Genomic DNA, 15,422 nt, shown 5'->3' on the forward strand with positions numbered 1-15,422 from the left:
AATGAATTACGTAATATATTATGCAATTTCGGGACATCTCTAGATATGACTATATGGAGGTACTTGAGATTATGTAATTAATTACGTAATATGTCGCGAACTACGCTGGCGACCATACCACGCTGGCGACCAGAACGATCTTCATTGTTTACAAGATTGACAGGGCGACCTACATAGTTTGACACTAATTACTGGATAAAGATAATTCCTAAAAAATCAAAAAACTTAACATTTTTTTATCTCTATTCATTGTAACTAATTAATTGTCTTTATAAAAATGTTATATGTAATTAACAAATAGTTATTAACTAACTAAATTCCCGGCATCGTAAATGGAAACACAGTTTCCACGTACTATGGCCAAGGAACTATTTTGTAATTCGATCTAAATGTTAGGAAAGACAACTAACCATTAATTAGACATTATATTTTTTACTTTTCCCTTTTCTTCATATGGGGATTCAAATCTGTGTAGCTTCAATGACGGATTCGTCCCACAATCTTTTATTATTCGTTTCTAAAAATAAATACATCATAAATTTACCATTAAGTTCATCTTCGACAAACGATGACTCGTTATTTTCATCTAAATTATAAATAAGATTATAACCTGGTATTTCATGAATCACAGTGTTAATTCCAAAAATACCCCTAAACTTTTGAAGGGGGTCTCATTGATCGCCGAGTGGTGTGTCGTATTATAGGAAAAAGTTACTTTGTCTAAAAATTGTTTCCAATTTTTACGTTTATGTAGAGAAATTGTACAATAAGACCGGTTTCAGTAGCATGTTGTATAATTTGATTTTTAGAGAGGTCGAAATTTGTTCATAATATGTCCGCTGTATTGTTTCCAATTTTTAGTTCCTTCTTTATCCATCAGTTTTGCCATACCACGTGTCAATGTTTGGTTAAAGCGCTCAATTACACCCTAATTTATTTCAAATTTATAAACTTGTGACTGGGGATGGTTTGGTTTTCAATGAATATGCTTGATTTTTTTTCTCCGCATATCTGATCCATCAGTTGATTTTTGAATTCCAATCCGTTGTCTGTTTGTGAAAATTTGACAATATCCAATTCTTCTAACATCAATAAGATCCGCCTGGAATCTTTTATTTGGACTTCTTGCCGTTACATGGTAATTAGAATCGGATACCTAAGTATATTTAATCAAAAATACTTTTAACGGCCCAGCAAATTTACAAATTTCGCAGTCTTTTATAATTTGTTCGATAATATTCACAGCACTTCTTATGAAGCTTTAGTATTCCCCAGTGGCATTCTTGGTGAATAGCGAATGCCAGTGTCTTCATCTCCATTTAATTGTCCAAAAAGATAACCAATTTGTGTTTTTGGTTATTATCGTCCTTTAGATAGAGACTACGAATTAGGAATATCAAATATACCGATCATCAATTATCATAAATTGATTCGCTTTTTTAATAAGTTTGTATTTTTCGGATTTAGATGTAGTTTGTACTTGGAGTAGTGCATTTAAAATATTTTTATATTCACTGTCATTTTTCACGTAACCTAAGGATTGAGACTATATTAATACAACACCTTTTGGAAGATATCATTTTTTTAATTAAAATGACGTTAAACCCTTTTTATAAAAAATTATTTTCGTTTTTAATTGAACGTCAAACTATGTAGGTCACGCTGTCAACAATGAAGGTCACACTGGTCGCCAGCGTGGTATGGTCGCCAGCTATGGGCGCGACATAATATATTATTCAATTTGGGGTGGTCCCATAATGTGAGGATATGGGGGTACGTGAGATTATGTAATCAATTGCCGTTTATGCAATTTAGGACGGTCTGTAGATGTTAGGATATAGGTCTACTTGAAATTATGTAATAAATATTCTAATTTATTATACAATTTGGGGCGGTCCGTAGATTTACGAATATTGGGATATTTGAGATTTTGTAATCAAGGGAACTCTTCACGATGTCGTTCAGTTCACTGTGGCGAGGAGTGTGGCCTGCACTGCGGGCGCAGGAGAGAGGATGTAACCAAAACTCGTCCACAGTTCCGCCACAGCGACATTTGTGGGCCTGACAGATTTTGAGCCCGACTCGTAAGAGATGGCGATTCTTAGGCACTCGGAGTCTAGGAGGTTCCTAATTGAAAGGAGGGGGAAGGCATCAATCCACGCACCGCTGCCGGGGTGACAGCCTGCACGAAGGCAGGCGAGCCTGTGTTGGTTAAGTTTCTGAGTGAGTTCTTAGTACAAAAACCGACATACAATCTGGTCCCACTGGCGCTGGTTGTCCTCGGGCCTTCCATAAGAGACGTGCCGCAACGAAATCTGCAGACATTTTCCGTTCGGGAAGGTTTCGAAGAACGATGTCTGACAGATTGCGGGATGCAGAACGAGGGGACAGATAAGCCGGAAGAGCCAAATCGGAACAGGATCTCAGACCAAGGCCACCCCAGCGCACAGGTAAGGTCGCCTGAGATCAGCCAGAACTATCGAAAGCAAGATTGGACAGGGAGCTCATACCGAGCTTAAGGATGTAATCGAAATCTGATAGGAGGTCACTTCTGTGGAAACAGGTTGCACATCTTATCTTATGAAGGACCTTGGGGGCGGGAAAGTGATTTCGCAGGAGGAAAAATGCGACGTGAGGCTCGATCTTTTTAAGCCTCTCAATCATTTTAGCGAGATTCGAAATGTTTTTCAGAAAATAAAGCTTCTAGAGCAGAAGGGCCCATGGGAGCCCTGACTTTCCTGTTGCACCATGACGCTTTCCTGTTGGGAAGTAATTTAATCACTTCTTTAGCTGTGCTGTTTGAAATATTATTTTAATACTTTTCCACTTAGGTAAACCGTCCCTTTAAAGTTATCGTCTTCTATTCCACTAAATCTAAATAGGGCTCGAAAATTTTCACTTTTTGTGGTCAATTTGCAAGTTCGTTTTTTCTTTTTGACTGAGTTTTCTATAGAATAGTCTCCGACTGACTTTAAAATTATAATTGTCCACATGGAACTAAATGTTGTTAATTCTTTTTTTAATTTTATCCTTTATATGTACCAAGTAATTTTAACCTTTTTTTCGCTTCTTTTTTTGTAACCAACAACTAAAAATGCATGACAGACGATCCGTTATTCAAAGGTTCAGAAAAAACGTCTCAATACTCGATAAATGTGATTTCTAATTTTCAAATTTTTTATATATCTTTTCTCTTGATGGTTCATCTTACTTCAAAATTACTTGTTGATAAGCTAATTGGCACGCGTAAATAATAGTGGATATTTTATCCAAGGAACGAGGTTTACTTTTTTAATCTATTGACCAATCACACGGTTTAACGTGTTCGAAATTTTCCAATTTAATTTTGGGTATCTGACCTTCTTTCTCCGTGGCGTACATAATGCTCATTTTGTCTTGTCAAACTAAGTTCGTTAAAGAATACTAGTTTGCAAGTGGCGTAGAGCTTTATCTGGGTTGATTGATGCAGTTTTTCTGGATTGTGTTTTTGTCTTTCATAGAATCATTGCCGTACTGTATAATTTCAGCTTTCTTTTTAAGGCAGTAAACTTTTTGTCTCGATTGATTTTTGATATTTTGTCCATTTAAAACTTTTTCTAGCAATCGATACTCATCCATATCTCTTACAAAAGGACGCGACATAAGTAACACAGAAGAAACACGCGTTTATATATATTACAATTAAAGATGTATGGTTATCCGGATATTATTGTTTTAATATTTAATAGATTAATTTTAAATATTAAGAATAATTTTATCAGGTTTAGCGATAAATTAATTTTTAATCTTTATAGAAAAATAAGCGAAATGTCACGACCTAGGCTCGGTAACAACCTAGGCTCGTGACATAATATTTAATAGATTAATTTTAAATATTAAGAATAATTTTATCAGGTTTAGCGATAAATTAATTTTTAATCTTTATAGAAAAATAAGCGAAATGTCACGACCTAGACTCGGTAACAACCTAGGCCCGTGACATACTATAACAACCTTTTCTGCGAGAGTTATAAATTTTCCCAAAGTTTACTTAATTAGATAATCATTTCTATTAAATAATTTTTTAGATTTACTTAAATAATAATTATTTAATTAAAGCATACATTTTTAATGTCGCTTGTGCAACCATCCTTGTAGCGTTTATTTTTTATTTAGATTCTTTTAGTTTTATAATATTTACTTTTTAGTGATCCTGACAGAAATGATAAATTATTCAAGGATTTTTACTTATTGATACATACAATATTTTCAAATGATTCTTTATCTACCGCTTATCTGAATGCATCTTCTTTTATTAATAGAAGCCTAGTTTCTTGTTATTAATTATTCATAGCATTCTACTTCAGATATTTTAAACATACCGAATATTTTTCTTGATGCTCTTGCGATATACGGTTTTTAACTAATCAATTTCATTTAAAGATTTGGAAGTCAGATCAAATCCCCTGGTGCTTGCTAATCAAAGCTATGAAGGACTTTTTGTTTCTAAATTCGTAGAGAATTTTGTAAATTAATTCTTTATATATAATTTAGACAGGCATGGATATGAGAATGGTTTGTGAGAGACTCAATCCGAATTTATTTGATAGTGTTTCGCGTCTTTGTTTGTTAAATTCTAATCATTCGATTGCAGAATCTAATTTTACTCAAAAATTTACGAAATTACGTACCAAAAAATTGTTTATTGCTAATTTCATAATGAATTTTAGTTATCTCCAGACCAAATTTAATTTATTGTGGGAAAGTAATGAAGGATTTTCTAAACTTTTAAATACGCTATGGTTTTCACAATTAACCAATTTTTCTACACTGCTTTCTCCTTTGCAAAGGCTACAAGGTTGCAACTTATATTTAAACAAATTTCATAGGATGCTTTCAATTGGATCCAAATAGAGTCATTGATCTATTTATTGAGATGACTCCATTGCTAAATAAAAATAATGTACTTTTACAGTGCATTAATTTTTTTTCATCCGACGAATCGACAATTTATAATATCATCGGAATGAAGATTTCTAGTATTTTGGTTATTTATATTAATAATAATTGTTAGTCGTATGAAGACACTGAACATATCTCCAATTGTATCGCCATTTTAGCCAAAAATAATCTAATTAAACTCGAGAAAATTGTCGATAAAGTTTTTATAAATTTATAAATCTAAATTTAGTTTCAACCATCTTTTGAAAAAATGGATATCGAAATGAACGATCATATGAACTCGTTGCAATCATTAATTGATGAACTTAATGTGGTTACTCTCCGAGAGGAGAGAATTGATGATTTTTCTAATGTCCCGAACAATTCTTTATCAGATTCTGTGAAAATTAATGAAAAAATAATTCCTCCTGTTCCTATACCAGCTGTTAGATACAACTCTTTTTATTAATTTTTTAGTTAAAACCGGGAATTGAAACTGGCTCGTTATCGATTTCAGTTGGAAATCAAAAAATAATTTTATATACAAGTCTGATAAAATATAATCTATGGTCGGAATTAAATTTAATCGACGCTTATTATCCACGGCATTATATTTATGCCGATAAAAATATTCGTAAATTATTATGCAACCACATTCATACAAAAATAGATGATATTTATTCGGGGTAATATTTTTAATCATTTAAGAAACTGCGAAATTTCTGAAAAAACCTTGAAAATTAGAAAAAATTTGTCTCCATTCAACACTGATTTCGTATTAACATTTGACATACAATTAATACGGATTTTTCGTTCTATGGGACCTTATCTGAGTTCAGACACTATTCTGCTTATAAAACTTGTTAGATTGTGTACAGATTTTCTTCAAAAGGTTTTTATTTAAAAATTTTATTGTTTTAGATTCAGAAATTAGAAGAACAGTGTCGAGTTTATTATGATATTATTACACTTATTGATGAAACTATTCTACCTTCTTTATGCCTTGTTCAACCAAATTCTGGTCTTGTGGAAGAGGTTTGGAGCCTCGTTTATCTTCTTCCTCCTCTAATTAGGTATTTTTATTATATTGTTAAAATTATATCGGATTAATTGTTTTTACTATAATTTTGAATTTATATTAATATTTCAAGATATAATCTTTATTCTCGCTGGAATTGTCTAAATTTTACAAATTGTCCTGAGTTGAAAATGACTTACTCTATAGTAATGAAGCAAATGCAATATCTCATAAGGTTTTAATTTTATTATTTTTCAAAAAGGCGTCTAACAAAAGACAATGTTAAGCTAATGGGAAGAAAAATTGGTAAAATCTGTTTAACATCCCCTCTCACCGTAATGGACTTTGTATTATTTATGTTTTTAATAATCATTTAGTTATTGACAAATGCTCTTAGATATGATAATTTAATTGGTCCAATTATTGAATGTCTAAAATTTGTGAACGGACTCTCTTTAGATATTTTAGCTTGTATTATATAAATTTTTTGTATTTATAGACTTTATTTTTGATATTATCTCACGTTCCGATGATTCTGTCATGATTGAAGGCGGCCAACTATCAAATAAAGCCATCAGTTAATTTTTAATTAGCCATTCAATATTTAGTTTTGGCAAATTTCACTGGAATGCTTTGCAAAAAATATAACCATGTTGATATTTCTCTAATACTACATCTTGTAGTCAAACAATTAGCTAGAGGGAATATGTATTTATCTTTTTTATTCAAAGATATTCCTTACCTTTGTTGCAGGAGGTTGTTCAAAAAATGAGCGGAATTGATATTGTCGATGAACTAACTTCAGAACAAATGCAAGCCTTATCTGGCGGATTTTTTCTTAAGCAGGAGGTATTTTTATTAATACAATTTGAATCAGCTTTTGTCTAATTAATTTAATTTTCATAGGTTGCATTTTCTAATCATGCACGAAATGCAAAAAAATTAATTGGACGGTTGAAGGATGTCGTTCTCGAAGAAAATTTATTTGTAACTATGTGCATACAGCTTGCAATACTTCGTGATGAAATTGTCTATTTACCTAATTTCAATTATTTACATGTAAAGTTGAAAGGGAAGTTGTATGATCAAGTTTAACTTATTTTTATGTTATTCACAGTGTCATGATACTCTTTATCAGTTCACTCAATTTCTTGATTTAATTTTGACACCTGAGCAGCATCATAAAGAATTTGTTCCATTAGAAAAGCTTATTTCAGAATATGGATTATCTCATGAAACGGCTTTTATGATAAATCGTCTATCTATTTGGAAAGACTTTGAACACCAAATGAAAAAACCTGAGTTTAATGGTGAAAATGTTAGATTATTATTTATTTACATTTTAGAATTATTTACATGGTTTTCAAAGGTGTATTTCACGTTTTATGCTGCATTTCGACGGTTTTAAGTAATAAAAATAAACTATAATAATTAAGATATGAATTATTTTCGGTTTTTTGGATGCTGACATTATACGATATTGATTTTCCGGAAGAATTGTACATAAAGCAAATATCACGGATAAAAACTGATATTTCTAATCATGAAAATCTCAAGGAGGTTATATTTTATTCGTATTGAATATCCCATTCCTAAATTATTTAAATATAAAAAATAGTGCGAAAAAGTAAAGAAGAGGGAAGTTTCGAAATTTCAAGAATTGTTGCGGAAGCTACAAAATGAAATGGAGACTCATTCAAAACATGTGAAAAATATAGAAAATTTATTAAATGGTCTAAGAATTGATCGTGGATCGCCAGGTTGTTATATAGTTTATATATTTTGCTAAAGATGTTATGAGGAACTTTTTCTTTACTTGTATTTTCAAACGTATTCGCCTATCTGCGGTCGATGCAGTTTTTTGTGCTAAGTTTGGCCAAGTTTTGCATTTCATGACCAAAGTTGATTTTCCTACAGCAGTTTTTTTTGACAAAGTTTTTTATTCTATTTCGTTTTTTTTAAGATTTTTAGTAGTTACGTTGTTTATTTAATGCTTATCCGTTGTTCTGAAAACGAAGCTTATCGTTACGGAATTTTTATAAACCAATGTCTCTGTTGTGTTATGAAATGGCACTATTCCGAACAGCAATTTAATAATGTTTTTAAATTATATTTTGTTATTTATAGGAATGTTTTCAGAACTCTGGATTTTATATTAATTCACCGAGCTCAAACAATGAAAAAAAGCAAATGGATTTTGATTCTTATCAACGTATTGTATTCAAGTGGCATTCTCAGCTTAAAAATGTATTTTTTGTTATTCCATTTAATGTAGGCAATTTTATCAAGTATTCGATCGTGTGATTTTATTCTTATCCGAAATTCCTTATCTCTTTTATTAAGGGTCTCTATCTCTTTATTATTTTTGTCGTAAATTATAGATAATCGATAATTTCCCGATTATAGATGTTCATGCCCATGCTATTTGTGAGCGTATTGATTTTGCAATTCAACAAGAAAAAATTGGAGAACGGAATGATCTTTTTGCTTTGCTCACCGGGTATATATCGAAATATTAATTATGTAGATATTTTGGTTTATTAAAATCAAAACAAAAAACGTGGATTTCACGAAATGAATTTCGTGCCAAAGCTTCTAATTTTGTATCCTTTATTTTTTAATATTCAAATTGTAGTCTGATGTTTTTTCAGACCTAAAGTCCTCTCGATTTTCAGGAACTACTAATAGTAGAAATTAGTATTTAAATACTCTTAGAGAACAGCACTGGAGTTTCTCTTTCACGTAAAAGAAACTTACAAAGTGGTGTTCCCGAACCAGATGGAATCAGCGATGAACAAAGTTCGGAAAAATATTCTTCTGTCAAGTTTGATTTTGATACTTTTATATCAAATATTTTACTAACCTGTATTTTTAGATATTCAAGAAATAGTGCCTCAAACACATCTCTTAGAAAAGATCATACTGAGTGTTAGATGTTGAATTTTATCTGCTTTTATAGCCTCTTTCAACAGCCGTAATTCTCGATCATCTGTTAATTCAACTCATGTTTTAAAACCTACAATTGGTCAATCAAGTCCGTGTATTTTAAGTGATAAAGAAAAAGAAATCAAACGTAAATCAGGAGATAATACTCTAGGTATTTTTTTAATTATTACCTCAGAATTTTCAAACAATAAGCGTAGCCGTTCTGATTTAAATGAAAAGGCATAATCTAACTTTTATGTTTTAAGGATAGACATTTTCAATCCGTTAACGATTCAGAGAATCTACATTCATCGTCTATGAATATAAATAAAGAAAGTAAAATAGAGCGAGGTTTTGTTTTAACAATAAAATATAGCAATTCGTGATTTGAAGCCGTCTGGTGGAACTTTTAAATAGTTTGAATAGTTTACTTGCTTTTAATTTTTTTTGATTTCGATTTATTACTTTTTATATCCTTTACTTATGATTTTGCGTTTAGTAATTTTTTTATTGGTAACACACCTACAAAGTGGATTCATTTTGTTCCGCTATGTTTTCTCGAAGTTCTTAAAAATCCAATTTGTTTCCTGAAAACTCACGAATTTTGTTGCATGATTTAGAATCAGAATTTTCTTTTTTAAAATTGTAGTTATTTATTTACCACAACATAAATATCACGTGTAGATATGTCGATGTGTGCTCCACTTGGAAAAAACAACAATATTATTTATAACTAGCTCGCCAGCTCTCTTCGCTCACTGCGACCTAGCTCCTGCGGAGGGCCTGTTTCATTAAACAACTATAAGTTTATGTAAATATATTAAACGCCCTGGTTTGATGTAACCACAGTCTAACGCCTGTTGATAAACAATGTTTGTTATCCGTCTTTCCTTGGCATATATAAATAAATTTTCTTTTCTATCTAGCCTTCTGCATTCCGCATACAGCTGTCTATGGGAAAAGCACTCGCTCTCTAAAAATAAGCCAACTGCTTTTAACGACTGTCGCTGGGCCTTGTTTATTATCATCGCAAAATTTATCTTCAACGGAAATTGCAGGCTTTTAAAACTTGTCTTTAACGGATCAGATGAACTAACAGAAACACAAGATAACTAACACATCAAATAGATACCAAAAAATTAATTAAGTCGGCAAAGAAAGATCAAACAACGAAGCAGCTGGCAAAGAAGCAACAGGGTACGAATTGAGAAAGTGCAAAATTAATACAGTAAACTCTCTCAAATTTGCCATTTTTGGTTCCTGGCGAAATTGTGGCCAATTTAAGAAATGGCAGATTTCTGAATAAAATTTTTATTTAATTTTCTATAATTAAACTATTTAAATTAATAAATTGTATTTTTATAGGAATTATTATTAACCAAAGAATTTAAAAAAATTAAATTTTATTAAGTTTTCTAGAAGTCTATTTTCAATCTCTCTTAATTTTTAAACCATTTCAGCCTTGCTTAATGATTTAATGCACTTTTACAAAACCCGATTTTTCTTGTTCCTCAATAGAAATTCATTTCTCCTCATCATCAATTGCCTCTTTTTCACTGTAATCAATTGAAATAAATTCTTCTATTTTAATTGGATCATAAATATCTGTTTTGCTTACAATGTCAGCTGGTATATTGTAGTTTTAATTAAATACCTTAAGCTCAGCTTTTTTTCTTTAGCTTCGTTTTCTTTTTTCAAGTTCCGTCTTCCCTTTTACGTTATTTTTGAATAATAAAAGAGACTAGGAAAAGAAGCATACCGAAAATAAATTCAATCAGTATTTATCGAAGCCCACATTAAAATTTCTTTTGACAGTGGAAGTGGCGCTTATATGAATCGGGGACATGCTGGTTGTTCATTTTAACCAAACTTGAGAAAAAAATGTTTTAATTTCATTAAGAATATTTTTAATATGTTAGTTTTTTAGGTAGAAGATTTTTGGAGGACCTTGTACCTTATTATTGGCGAATTATAACGGGGAAAACTTTGAAAATTTATCTGTAGTTTGCTAATTTGAAGTTGGTCCGCACGCACAGACAGAAAGACATACACCATACCATTTTATTATTAAGATAATATACCTAGAGCAGAATGGACAACCGCATTAAAGAGAAAGACGTCTGATGGCCAAAACATCGTTCCATATTTCAACCGCGTTGACGACGAAGATACGTCGCGCCCCAGGTAAGTGGCTTCCCTCGGTTGAAGGGAAACACAGTAATCCCGTTCGGTCTCTTCCCGTTCCAGTTGAAGGGTATAGGAAATCACTAAAGATGAAATCAACAGTTTGAACCAATTTCTTTGAAACCCACTAAGAAGAATTATTAAACCAAAAAATCGGCGGATTTGAGAGACAATTTAAATTTTAAATAATCCATTTTAATTGAAAGTTACAGTCTTTAAAATCTATACAATTTTTAGAATTTCATTTATATAAATAATAAATTTAGTAAAATTATTTTTTTCAAAGAAATCATAAATTTTATTTTTTATTTGATTTTCTAAGCCAGCGGTTATCAACCGTGGTCCCCAGAAAATTTTTAGTGGTCCCCAGGAATTTTCGAAAAATAAAAATATATTAAAGTTAAAACTAATTGTACAATTAAGTATAAATCAAAAACATTGAAATTAATCAAGCGGTTCTCAATCGTGGTCCCCAGAAAATTTTTAGTGGTCCCCAGGAATTTTCGAAAAATAACAATATATTAAATTTAAAACTAATTGTACAATTAAGTATAAATCAAAAACATTGAAATTAATTTGATTTGATTAGCGTGGTTTATCATTCTAGTTATGGTTAACAAGAATCGTCGTCTTTGGTCGGATTCTTACGTACAATTTGGATTCACTAAATTCATTGCCCCAAATAATGAAATAAAGGCAAAATGCATGATTTGCCATAAAATTTTGGGAAACAATTCACTGAAACCTTTTCAACTTAGGCGCCACAAAGAGTCTGTACACCCAGAAAATTCTTCCTCACATGAATATTTTAAAGTCAAAAGAACGAAGTTTGATTCACAGCCAAAGCTTGAGTGGTTTAATAAATCTCAAGATAAACCGAGATTAGAAGCATCATATGCTGTAATTTTAATTTATATCTAAAACAAATAGGTCTCAATGATTATCGCAAAAAACAAAGCTGCACATAATTCTGATGAAAAGTTAATCAAACCAGCGGCTCTTGAAATGGCTCGAATTTTGTTTGGTCCGGATGCAGTTACCAAACAACGATTCAATTTCCCGTAGAATTTCAGAATTGTCATCTGATATTCTGAAGCAATTAATTGAAAGAATCAATAAAAATAAATGCAGAATAAGTATTCAATTGGACGAGTCAACTGACATTTCTAACGTCTGTCAGCTTGTGTCCTATGTTCGCTTTGTTGATGATGAGAATATTATTGATGAGTTTTTATTTTGTTTGGAGATGGATGGACACACTCGTGGAGAGGACATCTTTAATATTTTTGACAATTTTATGAAGACGAATAAAATCCAATGGGATAAAGTTGGATCTATATGTACTGATGGTGCACCTGCGATGATTGGTCATCAATCTGGACTTGTTACTCGTATTAAGGATTTGGTTCCTGATATTGTTACAAGACATTGTGCATTGCACAAATATGCACTTTGTTCAAAAACTATGTGTTCGTCGTTAAGAGAAACACTAAACACTATTGTAAAAGTGATAAACTATATTCGATCTCAACCACTTAATCATCGAATTTTCCAAACTCTTTGTGAAGAGTTAGGAAGTGATCATTCTATACTACTTTATCATTCTGAAATTAGGTGGCTTTCAAGGGGAAAAATCCTTTCGAGAATTTGTGAACTTTCCCCTGCGATCTCTTTGTTTTTGCGTGATAATATGCAGCATGATTGGGCCGATCAATTCGATGATTTTACTTTTAAATCGAAAATGTATTATCTTGCCGATTTTTTAAACATTTTAAATGAGTTTAATTTGTCAATGCAGGGTAAAATTTTTATTAATTTATTTAAAGGTCTTTATATATCAATTGTCGAGGTCAATCAAATAATAATGGCTTTTAAAAAAAAGTTATTATTGTGGATAATGAAAATAAAAAAAGGAATAACATCAATGTTCCCAATGCTTGAATATCATCTCGGACACAACCCACCGGATAATGTTCTTCTAAGTCTGATAATCAAACATCTGGAAAATCTCAAGACAAAATTTCATGATTATTTTCCTGTTGAAGACCCAATTCCAAACTGGATCGTTCAACCTTTCTTGACCTCATTTAAAGAATATCAGGAACTCAATTTTCAGCAGAGCTTGATTGAACTTCAATGTAATCAGTCTGCTCAGATTATTTTCAAATGTACTCCATTATTAGATTTTTGGTATTCTCATTAATAATTACTTTTTATTGTTAGGTGTCAGATGGCGAAAGAATTCCCCATTTTGAGTAAAACTGCATTGGAATCAATACTTGCGTTCCCCACTACTTATCACTGTGAAATGGCGATGTCGTGTCTGACTTTTCTAAAAACAAAATATAGAAATAGACTACGGGTACAAGATGATATGCGAGTAGCTTTGTCGAACATAGAGCCTGATATAAGTAAAATTATTCTGAGCAAACAAGATCAGAAATCTCACTAAATTACTATTAAATTTTCTGTTATTTTCATAATGTTAATGTTATTTTTATAATAAATATTCGAACATGTCTAAACCTGGCCCTGACGAGGCCAAAAATTGTGCGCTAATACCAAAAAATGTTTATTTTATTTAAGGTGGTCCCCACAAAATTTTATAGTGCAAAAGTGGTCCCCAGTCTAAAAAAGGTTGAGAACCGCTGTTCTAAGCAGTTCGCCAATTTTCATGAGCGGATTCGAGAAGCAGCGGATTCGAGATGTTTTACTGTATTTGATAATGCAAGATGTCATAAAACTATTGAATGCACAACAAAAAAAATGGGAAGCTAATTAAACATTAATCTTTATAACAAAATTGTATGGTGTGTGTCTGTCTGTGTGTGCGTGCACCAACTTCAAATTGGCAAAGTACAGATAAATTTACAAAATTTTTTCCCCAAAATGATGAGCTTCTCCAAAAATATTCCACCCAAAAAAATTGCATATCAAGAATATCCTCAATAATGAGGTCCTTAAATCTTTCCCGCCAAAAAAATGTAAGAAATTTTTTTCTTGATTTTGATTAAAATGAACAACACGGATGTCCTAGACTTACATGATGAAATCCTTAAAACCTTCCGCCGAAAAATGATAAACAAGAAAGCTCAGTTGAAGGTAATTAATTAAAACTGTTTATGCTTAACTTCACATGTTGTTGCCCGGTTTTTCTTTACGTGCCCCTTTATTGGCTGGTGCTGTTCTGTCTGCTGTTTCTCTGCCTATTGTTATCTATTAATGTGATAGCTATCTTTTTAATTGATATGTTGATTCGTGTGTTTTATTTGAATGTTTGATTAGTGTGTTTGTATGTTAAAATTGCCGGGAGCGCAGAGGACAGACTGTATGCCGCGGAAAAAAACGATGAGGGCAAAGGAGAGAAAATATGAAGTGCTGCGAGATCGATTCGTGTTCTGTCCGATTGTGGTCGAGACAACTGGAGGAATAAGTGGGAAATCGCTTCGCTTCCTAAAGAAGCTTGGATGCTTAGCCACATTAAAAAGCCACGACACACGTGAGACCCGGTGGCTTCTCCAGTTGATCTCCGTTGCTATCGTGAGAGGCAACGCAACGTCAATTATGTTGGCGGGGTCCACTTCGGATAGATGGCTTTGTTAACTTCTAGTAAATAACAGTTTCTTTTATTTGGTAAACTAAATGGAAAAAAATACGCATAAAGTCTTATTAATAGCATGCCAGGCCGAATATATAGATGTAATTAGAGCTAATGGAGGACATATTAGATATTAAATAAATTTGTTCATTTTTTTGGGTTCTGGATTATCAATGAATGAAAAACCGTATAAATATTATATTTTTTAGAAAAACTGAAAAATAAACAGTACTTTAAATCAGTTAAACAAGAAATTTTAAAAAATCGAACTGAATGCTCAATGGAACCTAATAGTGAGCTTTTTTTGCCATGCAAGAAGAGAGATTCACTGTTTACCTTGTCTACAAAAAAAGAAAAAAAACCTTTATAGTTACAAATTAACATCATTGCTTACTGAACTGCGAAACTGTTATTGTCGACTTGAAAAAAGCTTCAGATAAGTTTACAGGCATTATTGCAGCTGAAATTGCCTGTAGCATTTTAGAAGAGCCCGTTAGCATTAACACTGACAAATCTTCACCCCGACATTGATAGAGATTGAGATCCTTACGCAATCTTTGTTTACCAGATTCCCAAAGGAAAGGAGAGGGAGATCCTTTTACCAAACACCGCTGCCTTGACAGGGACCTGCACGTAAGCAAGTTCTCGAACCAAACCGAGCTTCCCACCGACCACAAGCATCCGAGTAATCTTCAGACAATTTCCGTTCAGGAAGGTTTCTAAAAACGATGTCTGAGAGAAAACGAGCAGCAGAGTGAGCGGATAGAAATGCCGGAA

At 32.0% G+C, this 15,422-nt stretch overlaps 1 long non-coding RNA gene across 1 annotated transcript; it reads left to right on the forward strand.

Moving 5' to 3' along the window:
* Positions 1-8,653: 8,653 nt before the first annotated feature.
* On the forward strand, positions 8,654-9,164 carry LOC115227136. The gene is made up of 3 exons (XR_003883078.2): positions 8,654-8,762; positions 8,814-8,866; positions 8,898-9,164. It is a non-coding gene; the product is annotated as an uncharacterized LOC115227136 (long non-coding RNA).
* The last annotated feature ends 6,258 nt before the right edge of the window (positions 9,165-15,422 follow it).

Source organism: Octopus sinensis, unplaced genomic scaffold (assembly GCF_006345805.1).
Source record: "Octopus sinensis unplaced genomic scaffold, ASM634580v1 Contig02042, whole genome shotgun sequence".
NCBI lineage: Eukaryota > Metazoa > Mollusca > Cephalopoda > Octopoda > Octopodidae > Octopus > Octopus sinensis.